The 17,078-nt window shown below is 41.4% G+C and overlaps 1 protein-coding gene across 1 annotated transcript in view; it reads left to right on the top strand.

Annotated features, from left to right (window-relative positions):
- The first annotated feature begins 10,252 nt into the window (after positions 1 to 10,252).
- LOC124137809 (protein yippee-like 2) overlaps positions 10,253 to 17,078 on the top strand; it is a 55,932-nt gene continuing 49,106 nt past the window's right edge. Inside the window, exon 1 of the mRNA XM_046504259.2 lies at positions 10,253 to 10,423. The gene's annotated coding sequence lies outside the window, so the exon portion shown is untranslated. The remainder of the gene's footprint in view (positions 10,424 to 17,078) is intronic.

Here is a 17,078-nt window from a genome sequence, read left to right as displayed (position 1 = left end):
GTACAGGCAGCCATACAGCACGTCGCTAAATAAGTGCAATAATCTTGTACGCGACGTTAAACTCCTTTTCACCTCACCTCACCAGAGTAAAAATCATAATTAAATGGAAATATGATACTCTGGATAATGTCGTATGTTCAGTTTAACACGTCTATTAATTTTATGTAGGAGTGTGGAATTTTAATATTGGAATAAATGCATAAAAACAATTGTTATGTTACATATACCATAAGATATATGTACACATTCATAACATAGAGAGTTAATTTATTCAATTTCGTATCTGTGCCAAGTATGTGTGCATGGTATTTAGTTTCATGTTTGCATAGTGCAATGTGAGTGTATAGATATGTTACTCGAATTTTGATAGGGATATTCTGAGTGAAGTGGCGACTGAATGTGAGTTTGTTGACGTCATACGTAGTCCATATTGACGCTAATTTCACGCATTTTAACTTCAAGTTAACATATACATATGCATTTACATTGTGAGTCAGTCAGTCAGTCAGTCAGTCAGTCAGTCATCGAGTCAGTCATCGAGTCAGTCAGTGAGTTTTACGACGATTTAAACAGTATGAAACATAATCGGGGCGAACCGTGGTTTGAACCCACAATCATAAGTTTCTGGTGTGCCCAAGGGACGCAACTCTGTACAGCGAATGGCGGCGCCTATAAGACGACTGGGCCACCCGCGCCCCCTTCTGTGGTGTGGTGGTTCGATCCTCTGGCCGCGTCATGCCAAAAACCGTTAAAACATTGTACTTGTTGTTACCCTGCCTGGCACTCGGCATTAGGGGTATAACTGAGTGAATGGATGAGTGAGTTGGGTTTAGCGCCGCTTTTAACAGTATTAAGGTTATATCAAAGCGTGTCAGCTTAATGTGGGAGGAAAGCCCGAGTTATGCAGGTCTCAGACGTTTACCATTTCGGTGAAACCCACGAGCACGGGTATTGTGCCGACAAACCTAAAATATTATCAATTCTGGAATTTAAACCGAAGATCATAGGTTTCTGATACGACTGATACCGCCTGTTTCCCTTACAGTTTCTTCTGACTTTTGAGTGGTCTGCATACGCTATTGCATTTTTGACAACCTAAACACACTCATAACTATGGAATCCTAGAAGGGTCATTATCGCCTTGTTTACCATACAAAAACAAACAAAAAGTGTCAAAATTAACTGAAGCGGACAATGCGACAATGTCCCTCCTTGGATTCCATACATAAAACATCATTTATGCGCACATGTATATATTGACATTACGTCCGTTTGTGTTACATATATGTATGTAAATATTTAGCAGACAATAGCGCATGCGGTAGGCGTAGACAATAGACAGAAAACACGCAGACGGTGCATGATAAAATCGATCCGTTCATGTTATGCTAAACCCAATACGGAGGTAAATCACACTCCCGCCGAACTGTTATCAACATCAAGATCTTCACCAGTAAAATATACGCTACATTAAGTATACATGTGTACCTGGTCGCGATGTGCTGTTGGCGGTTGTTGTGACGGCGGCCTTGACTACGACCTCAGCAGTGTCCATGCAGTATACGACCTCGTCGGCAGGGACTATGAAGTACCCAGGGCCCGGTTACACAAAGCCATCTTAGCGTTAAGACGATCCCTGCCATGCTTTAACATAGGCATACGGCAGTCGTAGCGCTAAGATCACTTTGGAGAACGGGGCCAGGTATCACATGTCTCAACGCTTACTTTGTGGTGTGAGGTGAAATAGGGTTTAAAGTCGCGTTTAAGAGGTGAGGTGAGGTGAGGTAGATGGGGTTTAACGTCGCGTCTAATATTATTGCACTTTTCAGCGACCTGCATGCACGTGTGTGTGGCTGCTTGTACTAGTCCGGACTGATGCCGATTTAAAGTGCTAGCCCACTGAGATACCATGCCGCAGTTTAACATGAATATCACACTCAGGCACAGTATACTGACTCCGAGCCGACCAGTCCTTGTTTTAGACCCTTAGTGCTGAGCGCCAGACAGGGTAACAACAAGTACCATCTTTTACGCTTGAACCTGTTTGCCCATATGTTGAGTTACTGGGTATGGTGTTGTACCACTTTCAACCATATCATGACAGGTTTCAGCCGATTCGAACCCGGGTCCTTGGTGTGACGATCCAACACTTTAACCACTCGGCTACCTAACGACCACTAGCAGATGGTGTGTTGATACTGGGGCATAGGTCTGATGGACAATTATAGAACCCAGCAGTTTCAATATCATTAATATAAGCCAGTATGCAATATCTGCAAGCCAGTATGCAATATCTGGAAGCCAGTATGCTATATCTGCAAGCCAGTATGCAATATCGGCACGCCAGTATGCTATATCTGCAAGCCAGTATGCAATATCTACAAGCCAGTATGCTATGTCTGCAAGCCAGTATGCAATATCGGCACGCCAGTGTGCAATATATGAAAGCCAGTATGCAATATCTGAAGGCCAGTATGCAATATCTGCAAGCCAGTATGCAATATCTGCAAGCCAGTATGCAATATCTGCAAGCCAGTATGCAATATCTGCAAGCCGGTATGCAATATCTGAAAGCCAGTATGCAATATCTGAAAGCCAGTATGCAGTATCTGGAAGCCAGTATGCAATATCTGGAAGTCAGTGTCCAATATTTGCAAGCCAGTATGCAATATCTGCATGCCACTATGCAATATTTGCAAGCTAGTATGCAGTATCTGGAAGCCAGTATGCAATATTTGCAAGCCAGTATGCTGTATTTGCAAGCCAGTATGCAGTATTTGCAAGCCAGTATGCAGTATTTGCAAGCCAGTATGCAGTATTTGCAAGCCAGTATGCAGTATCTGGAAGCCATGATGCAATATTTGCAAGCCAGTATGCAGTATTTGCAAGCCAGTATGCAGTATTTGCAAGCCAGTATGCAGTATTTGCAAGCCAGTATGCAGTATCTGGAAGCCATGATGCAATATTTGCAAGCCAGTATGCAATATTTGCAAGCCAGTATGCAGTATTTGCAAGCCAGTATGCAATATTTGCAAGCCAGTATGCAGTATTTGCAAGCCAGTATGCAGTATTTGCAAGCCAGTATGCAGTATTTGCAAGCTAGTATTTATACACCAGGAAACACCAGCCAGGAACATAGGTAAACAGATCAGGGGATGAGGGACACTGCTTCAGGCAACCATATCAGACATGGCTACTTAGCTGACTAAGCTTTCTCCTATAATCAAAGAAATTCATCCAGCTGACAAGAAAAGCAAGCTAAGGGTTTTATTTGACCATTACTCTAGATCCGCACAAAGCATACCTCAAAGCCAGGGCAAACACTAATCTCATTAATCATGTATTGTGAAGCTTGTCCTCCAGGTTCAGAGACCGGTCAGAAAACACAGTGGGAACCCACATCACAAGGTCACACCTCGGCATTACTTCTCCAGATCACTGACTGACGTGTGCCAAAACTATGTCCCTTGGCGTCAGGGTAATATTTACGTGGTTCATCACCCTGTTGGCCATCGTCCAGGCTGCAGTTGACCTTTAGTACATTGGTCAAGTGGGCATTGCTCCACAGTCCTATAAACATGCTGTTGCTGTCATTAAGCCTATGTTCTTACGCAATACACCATTCTGACGGCGAGGTGCGGTGATATAGGGTTTAACGTCGGCTTCACGATTATTGCACTTACAGATGTGTGCATGGTTGCGTGTGTATGTGTATTGTTTAACGCCGCACTCAGCAATAATCCAGCTATACGACAGCGGTTTGTAAATTATCGAGTCTGGACCACACAATCCAGTGATTGACATCATGAGCATCGATCCACGCAGTTGGGATACGATGACATGCATCAACCAAGTCAGCGAGCCTGACCACTCGATCCCGTCAGTCGCCTCTTACGACAAGCATAGTCGCCGTTTACGGCAAGCATGGGCTGCTGAAGACCTACTCTATCCCGGATCTTCATGGACATATGTATATGCGTGAGCGTGTGTTTGTGTGTGTACGTGCGGTTGAGTGTGTGTTTGTGTGTTTGTTTGTGTGTGTGCGTGCCTGAGTGTATTATTCCGGTTTCAGAGTACTAGATATTTGAGACACCATGCAGCAGTTTAACATGGATACCCCACTCAGACACAGTTTACTGGCTCCGAGATGTGAAGCAGGGTAACAACAAGTGTCAACTTTTAACGTCTTTGGGTATGATGCAGTCGGGCATCGAACCACCGACCTTCCGCTTCAGGCAGACGCACTACCCGCTAGACCACCATCAGGGGAACGAGTCCCGGGTATGACGTAGCTCACGGTTCACATGTGACAGACAGCAACAAGATTGTGCTCATCAGGGATGTTGTCTTATCACAAAGCAAACAAACGTGTATTATTTTGACAAGTGTATATATCAGACTCGGTTGTAAATATGAAAGTAAAATGAAAAGATATACGAACACACACACACATGTACACAAACACACACACGCACATATACACACAAACACACAGGCACACGCAAACACATACGACCATACACACAAACTATAACATACATACACAAACATAGGAACACACAAACAAACACACGAACACAAGCACGAATACACACAAATACACACACATACATACACACACAAACACATACACACTCGAACATACACAAATACACACACATACATATACACACACAAACACATACACACTCGAACACACACAAATATATACACACAAGAACATAAACACACAAATACACACACACATACATACATACATACATACATACATACATACATACATACATACATACATACTCGAACACAAACACACGAACACACACATACATACACACAAACACATACTAACACAAATACAAATACGAACACACACACAAAACACTCGAACATACACAAATACACACACATACATATACACACACAAACACATACACACTCGAACACACACAAATATATACACACTCGAACATAAACACACAAATACATACACACACCAATACATACACACGAAAACACATGCACACACGAGCACACACATACAAATACACACACATACGTACACACTCGAACACAAACACACACACAAACACATGCATACACGAAGACACACAAACACACACATACGTACATACACACTCGAACACAAACACAAACGAACACACACACAAATACACACACATATATATATACACAAAAGCATACACACACGAACACACACAAATACAGACAAACACACACAGACAAACACATACACACCAACCAATTCCTACACCCCACCCAACCCTACCCACCAATACAAAACATAACAAGTAAGGTGTATGACGGGACGGGCTGACTTCTTCCTCGACAGACTATGTAAATTATTCAGGGAAATCTTATCGCCATAGTCCTGTAACTATAAATAACCCAGGAGACACGCAATCTCTTGTCCGCCTTACATAGAAACAGGTAATTCATTCCTGGACATGACTTGGAACCTCGCTGGTACACATTGTTAGCATACATCCGGGTTATCATCCCGGATTTAAATATTCAAAAATAATGGGGTACTCAAACAATAGAATGACGTCATCGTGTTCATTCTTTATGCACCTCTTTCTCGTCGTTTTAGTACCCCTTGACATCGTCACCATTAACAGCGTGATAAAATGATATACTGTTATAAGCAGTGTTAAAACGCACTCACTAAATATACGACGCTAAAGCCAGAGAACAATGAGCGTCGATCATCTGCCGACACAGATGCAATTGGTGAATAGTTGTGAAAATTGTATGAACGGACTGAAAATCATTGACGCCAGGTGTTCGCGAAAAGGGTAAGCATGTTCTGCTCTAGCGGTACCACCCGCCGCTCACACGATTTGCATAATAAAGTAAGTGTTTGTTTGCTGCCTAAATAAACGGCGTGAATTATATTATACGAATTTATATGATGAAGACTAAACTGTAGTCAGTAGTAAGAAATATGTGAAACAGCTCACGTTTGGATGATTGTTTAACAGAACTTAATACTGGCTGGTACGTTCATCGAATATGACCCGACCGTCTCCGTGGTCTAGTGCATGGAAGAGCGTCGGCACAGAGAGCGGAAGGTTCGCTTTGAATATAATGTATTGAGATCACATCTCACTTTTAATATTATATACTTACATCACATTTCATTTTTAATATTACAAGCACCGAATCTCACTTTGAATACTATAAACATCGATATCATTTCCCACTTTGAATATAAACTATTGATATCACGTTTCACTTTGAATATAATGTATCGATATCCTTTTCCACTTTGATTAGTATCTATTGATATCAATTCTCATTTTAAATTGCATAGATTGATATCATGCCTCATTATCATTATTATTATCATCTCATCATCATTATTATTATTTCCCCAGTTAAACCGACCCGTGAAGATTCCGGGGTAGAATAGGTCTTCAGCAACCCATGCTAAAAGGTGACTATGCTTGTCGTAAAAGGCGGCTAACGGGATCGGGTGGTCAGGCTCGCTGACTTGGTTGATGCATGTCATCGATCCCAATTGCGTGGATCGATGCTCATGATATTAATCACTGGATTGTCTGATCCAGACTCGATTATTTACAGACCGCCGTCATATAGATGGAATATTGCTGAGTGCGGCGTTAAACAGCAAACCAACCAACCAACCAACCAACCAACCCAGTTAAACCAAAAATATTCTGCATCTGCTTACGCTAGGATCCTGGTGTTCGACACCGCCATATCCGTGACGTCATTCCGGGAACGCAGAAGACCAAAACATCAACATAAAATTATTACTTCAAATTATCGATTGAGCGCGAGACGGAAATACATACCTGCCCCCTCATTTTCCTTCTCAAACATTGCCGTATATACACGTCTTTATCATTTCATAACCTACCTACACATCGTCATCGATTTCTTCCAAACTAAAGACCGATCGATCTGAAACACCCTTTGGGGATGAATGGATGCGGTAGACATGCCTATGACAGCAGGCTGTTAGTGCATTGACGCAATGTGAGCCTTAGATGAATGATGCTGAGCTTGTCCTGCACGCAGTAACCTAAGCTATATAGGTACCTACATATCTACCACAGTGGGATGGGGTGAAATGTTCTCGTTAAACTGTCAGTGAGAAGATGCAATAACGGTATTGACAAATGAATAGGTGCGGTGTTGAGAGTACTTGGATGTCGAGTCGTGATCAGCATCACGGTCGTTGTTTACAGCACGTATCCTGTTAATAAGTATGTCACTACTATATTCTGTAAACTTATTGTTTGTGTACTCCAAAAAGAAATAAAATTATATATAAAAAAATATTTCACTGTTTTAGCAGAATTAAGGAATTGCCTTTGTCGGGATGGTCAGTGGAATATGATCCATCAGTCGTATGTTTAGGCTTAGGCTAATATTTATTCCCAGACATAACGTTATCTTATTTAAAATATATATCTAAAAATATATATTTTATAATCTAAATGGAGCCCCGAACAATGCTTAATTTCAGAACTGGGGCAAAGTAGACCATTCAACAAATCATTCTAAACTTGAGTTGGAATTAACCTGTAGCAGTCCCTATACCTAATATGAATTATTAAGATAATATTATTAACCCGAGATGTATTTTCTCTCCCTCTAGTATGTTCCGAATGCACAACGCTCGCTCTCTTTTCTTGTACCTTTCTGCAGCAATATTTCAAACTGTCATTTTCTTGTGGAATTTTGTTTGTGTGTTTGTTTGGGGTCATGTAAGACATTGTGACGTCAGATTGCTCAGGTCTCTAGTACGGTGAGTATCGTAATATGAATATGTACTCGTTTTGTACTACAACTAATTAAAGGTTAAGGGTCGCCCGATTCGTTCACATTACTATAGTTAATCTGGCATTGCATGGAAGATTAACTATAGTTAGATGAAAGAAGCGGGTGATCCTTTACTTTTTTAAGTGATATATATATATATACAACGGATGCATTACAGGAATTCACAGATCCTGACATCAGTTTTATAAATTCAGTCTGATACAAATCGGAAGATCCCCTGTATGTAGCAACACTCACTTACTTATCCATACCTATTATTCAACTGTAGAGTGAAGAAGAGGTTTCTTCTGTATCTAAACCGTATCGAGATCGTAACAATATCCACACTGATTTGGGGTAGTGACGTCATAGCTATTGTGACGTCATTACACATTCATTTTCCGGGGCGCTATATGACAGGGTTCCGATGCACAAAGCGATCTTAGCACTACGATTATCGCAAGTCTATGTTAAAGAATAGGAGTTACGAGCGTCTTATCGCTAAGATTTCTTTGTGGAACGGGCCCTAGAACGTTGCAGATGAGAACATAAATTTTAACTCACTCAAAAATCGGTAAATGTTGGATTTGGGAAAAGGAAAACATATCCAGTTTATTATCGTCGTCGTTGTCCTCGTTTGTTTGTTTGTTTGTTTGTTGTTAACCAATTACACACACATTCTAACATGTAAATAGAGTGCAACTTTTCAAGCAAGTGATTTCGTTTCGTTTGTTGTTTAACGCCACACTCAGCAATATTCCAGCTATATGACGGCGGTTTGTAAATAATCGAGTCTGGACCAGACAATCCAGTGATTGACATCATGAGCATCGATCTACGCATCTGAGATACGATGACATGCATCAACCAAGTCAGCGAGCCTGACCACCCGATCCCGTTAGTGGCTTCTTACGACAAGCATAGTCGCCTTTTACAGCAAGCATAGGTTGCTGAAGACCTATAATTTAAGTATAATACCCCAGATCTTTACGGGTCCCTCGTTTGTTATCGTGTCATACCGCGAGGCCCAGTTTAAGGACGATTACTCTTTAAAAAACTTGTTAATCTGGATTTCTTTGGAAACGGTTCTGTCCGGATTAACGGAGTTTCACTGTATGTCGATGTCGCGGTTGTTGTGTCGTTGCTTAGACATGGGTGTTGTCATGGTGTAGTTGTTTCCTATTTTCGTCTTATCTCCTTTAGATACCAGTATTGCTACCGGGTTATATATAGGTCCTACCTGTTTCGGGTCTAATTGTCATAAAGATTGTCTATACGTGCTGACCAAAGACGTCTCCAGCTGCTTGCCCCGTTTCCTAGCAACCCCATTCTGTGTACATTTGTTTAGGCGAGTTTCCGCGACTGCAGCATGTTATCAGTGTGTCCAACAATTGCCAGCTCTTTATGACTTGATAACTATCTAAATCGGACAATCGTTTATTTACCCCCGAGGCTGTTTGGATACCAGATCCGTACATGTCTGGTGTTGTTAATAAATAAGAAATCTGAAAGAATTACATATTGTTAACTACATGAACATTCTTTCATTCTGAAATTTATTTATTTATTTGTTTATATGTTTATGACCTACCATGGTGCACGTGACACTTTAATCAACTATTTCTGTCTGTCTGTGACTGGTACCCCTGGTCGGAAGAGGCGAATTAATGGATCGGGTGGTCATAACATCGGTGACTTGGTCAGTTCCATCTTATCGCCTGAGCGACCGTTGCTCAAATCAAACACCTGATTGTCTTGTCCACGCCTCCATTACATAAGCTTGAAGTGTGAGGTTAATCAACAATGATCCCCAAAACAATTTGATGAGATCTATCGTTGGTTTGTGATGGAGATATATATATATCAGAAGAGTTCGAAAAGACATGAACGTGACCGGCTGTGGCAAAAATACACCATTCGGGGGGTGGTCGGGCGAAAGATGTCGACATTTACTTACTGTTAAAATATCGATTTTATTTGGGTTGTATTAATAGCAACGAAACCAATTCGTCGTCATGTATAAAAAGGGGACAAGCATTTGTGGATGATTGTTGTCGTTTTAAAACAGCAGCTAGTCTCATAGCTACCGCAGAATGTGAAGCTTCAAAATCACTTATCCCATTATCATCGAATCTGTGCCATATCGGATTCTTGTGCCATTTTATCCAGCAGAAAATAATGCTATCATTTGAAATAAAATTACCATTTCTGAGCATGAGTATTCATAGAAGTTAGAAGTTTAAGAGAACACAATATGTATTAGCGGAATCCATCGCCGCTCTACGAACCAGACACGACAACGGTGACAACGAGGGACGTGATAGCTGCCCCGAAATGGCCTCTGTCCTCAACTGGCCTCGATTTGTTGTGACGGGGATTTACCTAGTCACGTGACCTCTGTTTGTGTTGCTGTGAGACTTTCTAGTCACGTGGTCTGACGTCAGCTTATTTCCGCCATCAGGAAAAAGATAAACATAGCAGGCGAAAGGACTGAAGAAGAGACAGATTCTCGCCCTCAAGCTCATTTTGGCGGAAGGAAAACCTGCCAGACGTTGACATATTTCAAGATTATACCTGCACTTGTGTTTGCACGAGCTGACAAGCTGTGAAGGTAGGTTTAAAGAAATTTATCCTTTCTCGACGGCACATGTTTTGAGAGGGGCATCGGGCGCACGGGAGACAAGGCGAGGTGGAAAAGCAGGTTATATTTACCCCTATTTTCTTTAGAACGATGGTATAACGTAACGTGACATCCCACTAGAAAGACAGTGTTCACTGCAACCTAACGAGGTTAATATATATTTTATACCCCATGACAATAACATGCAAATCAACTTTTTCATCACAATGACCTTTGTTTTGAAAATGATGTCAGATTCTGTAGCTTCAAAACAAAGAGCGCGATGTCAGTCACACTTCGCGCCTCGGTACAAATAATCTCCTCATCCCTATACATCAAACATAACAAAGACAGCGTTGTGTGGAAGGTAGATGTAAGAAAACATGGATTCAGACAGTTGAGTGTCTGTGGGCCAGCATCAGGCCAACCAGCTGCTTAGGACTCGATTTAATCAATGATGAGCTTGCTACAAAAGCCTTCTGCCAGGCCATGTCTGACGCGACGTCCACTCATGTCTACTGTTCCTATGCATTTCATTTAAACGCTTAATCCAGAGATAACTCCCATGGACTCAGATCCATTGTTTTACCTGGATGGGGGGAAGATGTTCTAATGCCAGTGGGAGATATATATTCTATTTATAGACCAACCACTGCATGAGAATACATCGCGCTGCCAAGTTGCTGTGTAAGCCAGCTTGTGTGTGTCTAAACCGTGAACAGTGTTTTTGCAGTTATCTTACATTTGAAGCTGTAGTGAATGAAGACAGCATATACAGTTTTGCAGCAACCAAACTGACTTTCGATCGATATTGATGGACAGCCTCATGCATCAAATGTGTGACTCATGGTAATTTGCGATCTCATTATCGTCTCCGTGGGAAGAACAGGGTAGTGACGCACAGAAATCAAAGAATCCGACTTGTTCGTGAATTATTTCAGAATGGTTAGTTTGAATACTCTTGTCTGTCTTGTGTCATGATGAGTGCAGATGCACTTAGTTGTAGGAGAGTTCAGTTGAATTGTCTCTAAACATGATTAATGTGTCACTCAGTTTTATTGACTTATGTAGAGGGGATCTGACCACAATGTTATGCTGATAAAAAATCTATTTGCATGACTTTAAATTACTTATTATCAATTTATCTCAATATCTGCTTGTCTTTCTTTACCTAATTTCCTAAAGGGGCTTTGATGTTTAGTTCTATATCTTTGCATTGAATGAAATCTTAAAATACAATGGAATTAAAAACAATATGGACTTTTTTAAGAAAATCCCAATTTTGAACAATGATATGTTTTTTCCCAAAATTATTTACCCGCCAAGTCACTTTGTTTGGAGACCTGTGCAGATCCGGGTTGAGAATAGGTCTTCAGCCACCCATGCGTGCTGTAGGTTACGACTTACAGGATCGGGTGTTCAGGCTCGATGACTGGGTTGATGCATGTCATCATAACCCAATTGTGTAGATTGATGCTCATGATCATGATGATGTCAATCACTGGATTGTCTGGTCCAGACTGGATTATTTACAGACTGTCATCATATAGCTGGAATATTGCTGAGTGTGGCGTTAAACAACCAACCCACCCACCTAGTTTTGAACCCGAGATAAATCCAGTATTTGATCAGTGCAATATTATGCACAATATCGAGGCTTCCCCTGGGGTCAGGATCAGAAGGATTCCCCAGTACCTCATTTTATTCCAGGAGCCAGTTGAAATGGGGATTGAGTGATTGTGATCTGTGGCTGACTGACTCTGTGTCAAACTGTGGTCTTACATTGGCAGCGTGAATCATTGATGATATGATAAACCACTAGTGAGTCTGGTGGTCCAGATAGGATGCTTTACAGGCCACTGTTATTCATCTCACTGTTACGTGGCTGTAGAAGTGCTGGTGTTTTACACAGCACATGGTCTGCTGTTTTCAGAATATTTCTATTTGACAATAAGTGTATGTTGTATGAGGGGGCACTGGTGGCCCAGTCATCTAAGGCGCCGCGATTCGCTGTGCAGAGTTGCGTCCCCTGGACACGCCAGAAACCTATGATTGTGGGTTCGAATCCTGGTTCACCCCGATTATGTTTCTAGGTTTGTCAGCACCATACCCATGCTCGTTGGTTTCACCGAAGTGGTAAACGTCTGATACCTGCATCACTTCGGGCTTTCCTCCCACATGAAGCTGACACGCCGTGATATAACTGGAATACTGTTAAAAGCAGCGTTAAACCCAACTCACTATGTTGTATGACGGTTTTATCTTTGTTGAACTTTATCAGATACTGTCAGAGGTAGGGCTGGACGAGTGCAAATTTTCTACCCGGGTACCCGACACCCTATTATCCAGCCCCACCCAGGTGCCTGTTCATTGGTCTCCAGCAACCCATGCTTGCCGTAAAAGGCGACTAACATGATCGGGTGGTCAGGCTCGCTGACTTGGTTGATGCATGTCCTTCATCCCAAGTGCGTGGATCGATGCTCATGATATTAATCACTGGATTGTCTGGTCCAGACTGGATTATTTACAGACCGTCATATAGCTGGAATATTGCTGAGCGCTGCATTAAACAACAAACCAACCAACCAAGATGGAGGTCATGGCATTAATCTGTTGACGAGATAAGCATGACGAGGCATGGTGATCACTCATGAAGCAGACTCTATGAGCCACATGATTGACACCTGCAGCAAGGTGCCCCCACCAACATGTCACCGCTGCACAAATGCATTCATCCTGGCTGCAACTAGCACAGCTGGAATGTGCATGGAAAGCATGTACATCAGTCGCCACCATTAACCTGCTTGTCTCAGGTTTTACTTGTTTTTGTTAAATGTTGCACTCAGTAACATTCTCTCCACATCACAACAGCTTCAGCCCTGTCAATATTGGAGTCTGGACCAGTCAATCCAGTGATGGCATGTGGTCCTGCGTACAGGTCACAAATCAGATGAAGTTAAGTAATATCCGATGGGCGACCGTGTTTGGGAGTTTGGCTCCTGGGTGTTCCTAGGGCTTCAGCCCTGCCCCACACTGTAGCACATGTACCACATGTGGTGTCTCCTTAGGCAAGTGACTTTGTTCGAATTGCGCCTCTGTTCACTAAGCAGTGAATGGGTACCCGGTACGATGAGATGGCAGTGGTTGTTAACCTTAAAGTGCCTAACAGGCAGCTTGGGTTGTAGACTCCCCAGGGAGCTGAGAATGATTGTTGAGTACTCACTGATCCATTGACCAGGGTAATAAATCTCTAAACACTTAGAGCATGCTTATGGAATACAGCACCTGATTGATTGATTGATTGATTGATTGATTGATTGATTGATTGATTGATTGATTGATTGATTGATTGATTGATTGATTGTGATCAATGATCCACTCTGCTTGGGTACAGTGACATGCAATCAACCAAGCATGACCGCCCTACTCATTAAATTGTTTTCACAGCAAGCATTATTAGCATTGATTAGGTTGCTTGGGACCTGTTCTCACCCAGAATCTCCATGGAGCTTGTGTCAAGTGTTCCATGAACAAAGGAACCTTTGGTAAGAGATTTGGTGGTACTGTGTCAAATATTTGTCAAATCATTCATTAAACTTAAATGTTAAAATTGATCCAAATTGGAGAAAAAATCACCTTGACTGAACATTCATTCAATTGCATCTGGCAACCTGTTAACAGGATTAAATATTTAATTATTACTGTATTATAACTATGAAAAAGCTGCAAGATTGGCGATGTTGCGCTGAATAATAATCACTTACAACTCATTATATATCAGAATTAATTTGTTTTAATTCTTTTTTTTTAGTGTTCATTAGCATGATTAGGGTTGTTACAATTCACTCGCGTATTCGGTGAATCGAACCGTATCCATTCATGAATTGAATTTGTTATTTGTGACCAATAGAATTGAATATTTATGAATATGCAGTCATGTTCATTTACATACCCTTTATCTAAAAATATCCATAAGAACATATTATATGCATAAATTTCTTCAAAGACAACACTCTTATAATATTTAATTTAACAGTATTGTGGTCACTGGTCATTGTCGCATTTGAGCAGATACTAGCACCTGGATAAGTGCAGTATATAAATGTATAATATATTAATAATTAACAAACCATGTCAAATAATTTGTGTTGCTTTTGTTTCATTGAATATAACAAATAATACATCAACTGCTGACTTGAAATTGTATTCATGAATAAATATTCATATTCGTTACCCTATATTCCTGATACAAATCATATTCGCCTCATAGTGTATTCGTTGCGGCCCTAGTGTTCATATTAATGTCAGAGTAACAAAACAGGGGCAGGGGGTAGCCGATTGGATAAAGTGTTCGCTTGTCAGGTCAAAGGCCTGGGTTCGATTCCCCACATTGGAACAACGTGTGAAGCCCATGTCCGTTGTCCCTTGTCGTGATATTGCTGGAATATTGCTGAAAGCTGCATAAAACTGTATTCACTCACTCGCTCATGATCTGAATATTAAAATGCGATCGCACTTCTAGTGTATGTGAAAAGGTCGACTGGTGCGATATCAGTTGCTCTCTCTAGGACATTGCCTGCAGTGTTTAGCTTAAGACTTCTGATTAGGCCACGTAAATAATTTTTCTTGTTACTCATAACTCGGCAGTGTGGGAGGATTTACTTTTTTATATTATTTCATTTATCAGGTTATAAATCGATCATAAACACCATGATTCTCATGTACCACTTGACTTTTTTGGCTCACATCCTGTTATGAAATATGAAGAAGTGGGCCCAGGGTCATTGCGTAACCATTACATAGATAACAGCAATATTGGTCATTTTAAGGCTCTTCCTGTCCCTGTGAAGTTTGGGAACTATTGTGGGTATTGGTTAATCACGTAGGGCAGAGTTTGGCCCAGAGCATGGAAACTATTGAATGGGTGGGCCAGTAGACTGTCTGAACTAGGACTCGGTGGTCTAGTGGTAGAGCATCCGCCCGGAGAGCGGAAGGTCCTGAGTTCCACCCCCAGCTGCGTCATACCATAAGATGTTAAAAGATGGTACTTGTTGTTACCCTGTCTAGTGCTAAAACAAGGACTAGTCGGCTCGGAGCCAGTATACTTTTGTCTGAATGGGGTATTCATGTTAAACTGCGGCATAGTATCTCAGTGTGCTAGCACTATAAATCGGAATCAGTCCGGACTAGTACAAGCAGCCCCCACACACACGCACGCACACGTGCATGCACGTCTCTATACAAGTGCAATAATCTGGGCACGACCTTAAACCCCATTTCACCTCATCAGAACTAGGATAAGGCTGATAACCTACTTTGAATGTCTATAAATACACTTTAAATGTTGCCATGGTAATGGTTGTTATAGTGATGGTCAAACGTGTTTCATTTACTCACTCATGGATTTCTCTGGTTACGTTTGGTAAGGCCTTTTTTTATAATTGGTTTGCCAAAAAAATTGTCTAAAAAATCAACTTCCACATTAACGATTAATTTACATGCTATTAGGGCTGGGATGTGTCCAAATTTACTACCCGGGTACCCACCCCCCAATTACCCAACCCTACCCGTGTACCCACTGTAGGCCTCGTGAGACAGGTACAGAATGTCCGATTTGGAAAAGTCTGCCCTGGCAAAATGTATTTAGATACACGTATAAAAAGATCTGGTCATGCAAACACTGAAGATTACTGCATAAAGTTTTGTCTTTATTCAAACATATAAATGACAGATGGAATGGGTGCTTAGTCAGAAAGAAATGGGAACATTAGGGACTTGTAGTGTAACCATAGTGTATTAGATCATTTTTGTCATTAAACAATATATCACGTGACTAACCACGGGTCCGGGTAGTCCTGTGGGTACCCGGGTCCTACTCAGTACCCATCCGACCTGAGTACCCGGGTTACCCGTCCCAGCCCTACATGCGATTACTGAATGGAAAACAAAAAGGTTTCAACTTATCTGGGCCCAGTGGTTAGGAGTAGTATGGGTTATATTGATTCCACACTCCACAAGGACAAGGCCTGATTGTGACACCGTGCCGGCGCCCCAAAATTAAACCAAAATCTCTCTCTTTTTATCCCCCGCCCAACAAAGTTGGTGGGGGATATAGAAACGGGCTCCGTCCGTCCGTTACGTTTTGTTTCCGGAGCATAACTCAGAAACGGTTCAATATTTTTTCATGAAACTTTGCAAGTCTGTCAAGTACATGCTGAACTGGTGCCTTTTGCTATTTAGAAATTTTTATTTTTACGTTTCCATGGCAACAAGATGGACTTAGGTTCTGTGAGGGTAGGGTTCGTTTCCGGAGCATTACTCATAAACTGTTCAATATTTTTTCATGAAACTTTGCAGGTTTGTCAGGTACATGCTGAACTGGTGCCCTTTGCTATTTAGAAATTTTAGAATAAAGGATTTTTTATGTTTCCATGGCAACAAGATGGACTTAGGTTCCAAACTCTTCTTTTTTTTTTACAATTGCCATGACAAGTTCCACCTCGGTTAAAAATGGCTAGGGTTTGTTTAGATTTAATTATGTCATAAATTCTGCAACTGAGGCGGGGATATAGCCATGTTAGTGGCAAACTCTTGTTTCATCTGTTTTTCATGTCAGTGAGTTTTGTAAACCAACTAAGACAATGTG

This window comes from Haliotis rufescens, unplaced genomic scaffold (assembly GCF_023055435.1).
Source record: "Haliotis rufescens isolate VD_foot unplaced genomic scaffold, xgHalRufe1.0.p SCAF_57, whole genome shotgun sequence".
In the NCBI taxonomy this organism is placed as follows: Eukaryota; Metazoa; Mollusca; class Gastropoda; order Lepetellida; family Haliotidae; genus Haliotis; species Haliotis rufescens.
This window is presented reverse-complemented; position numbering and strand designations above follow the sequence as displayed.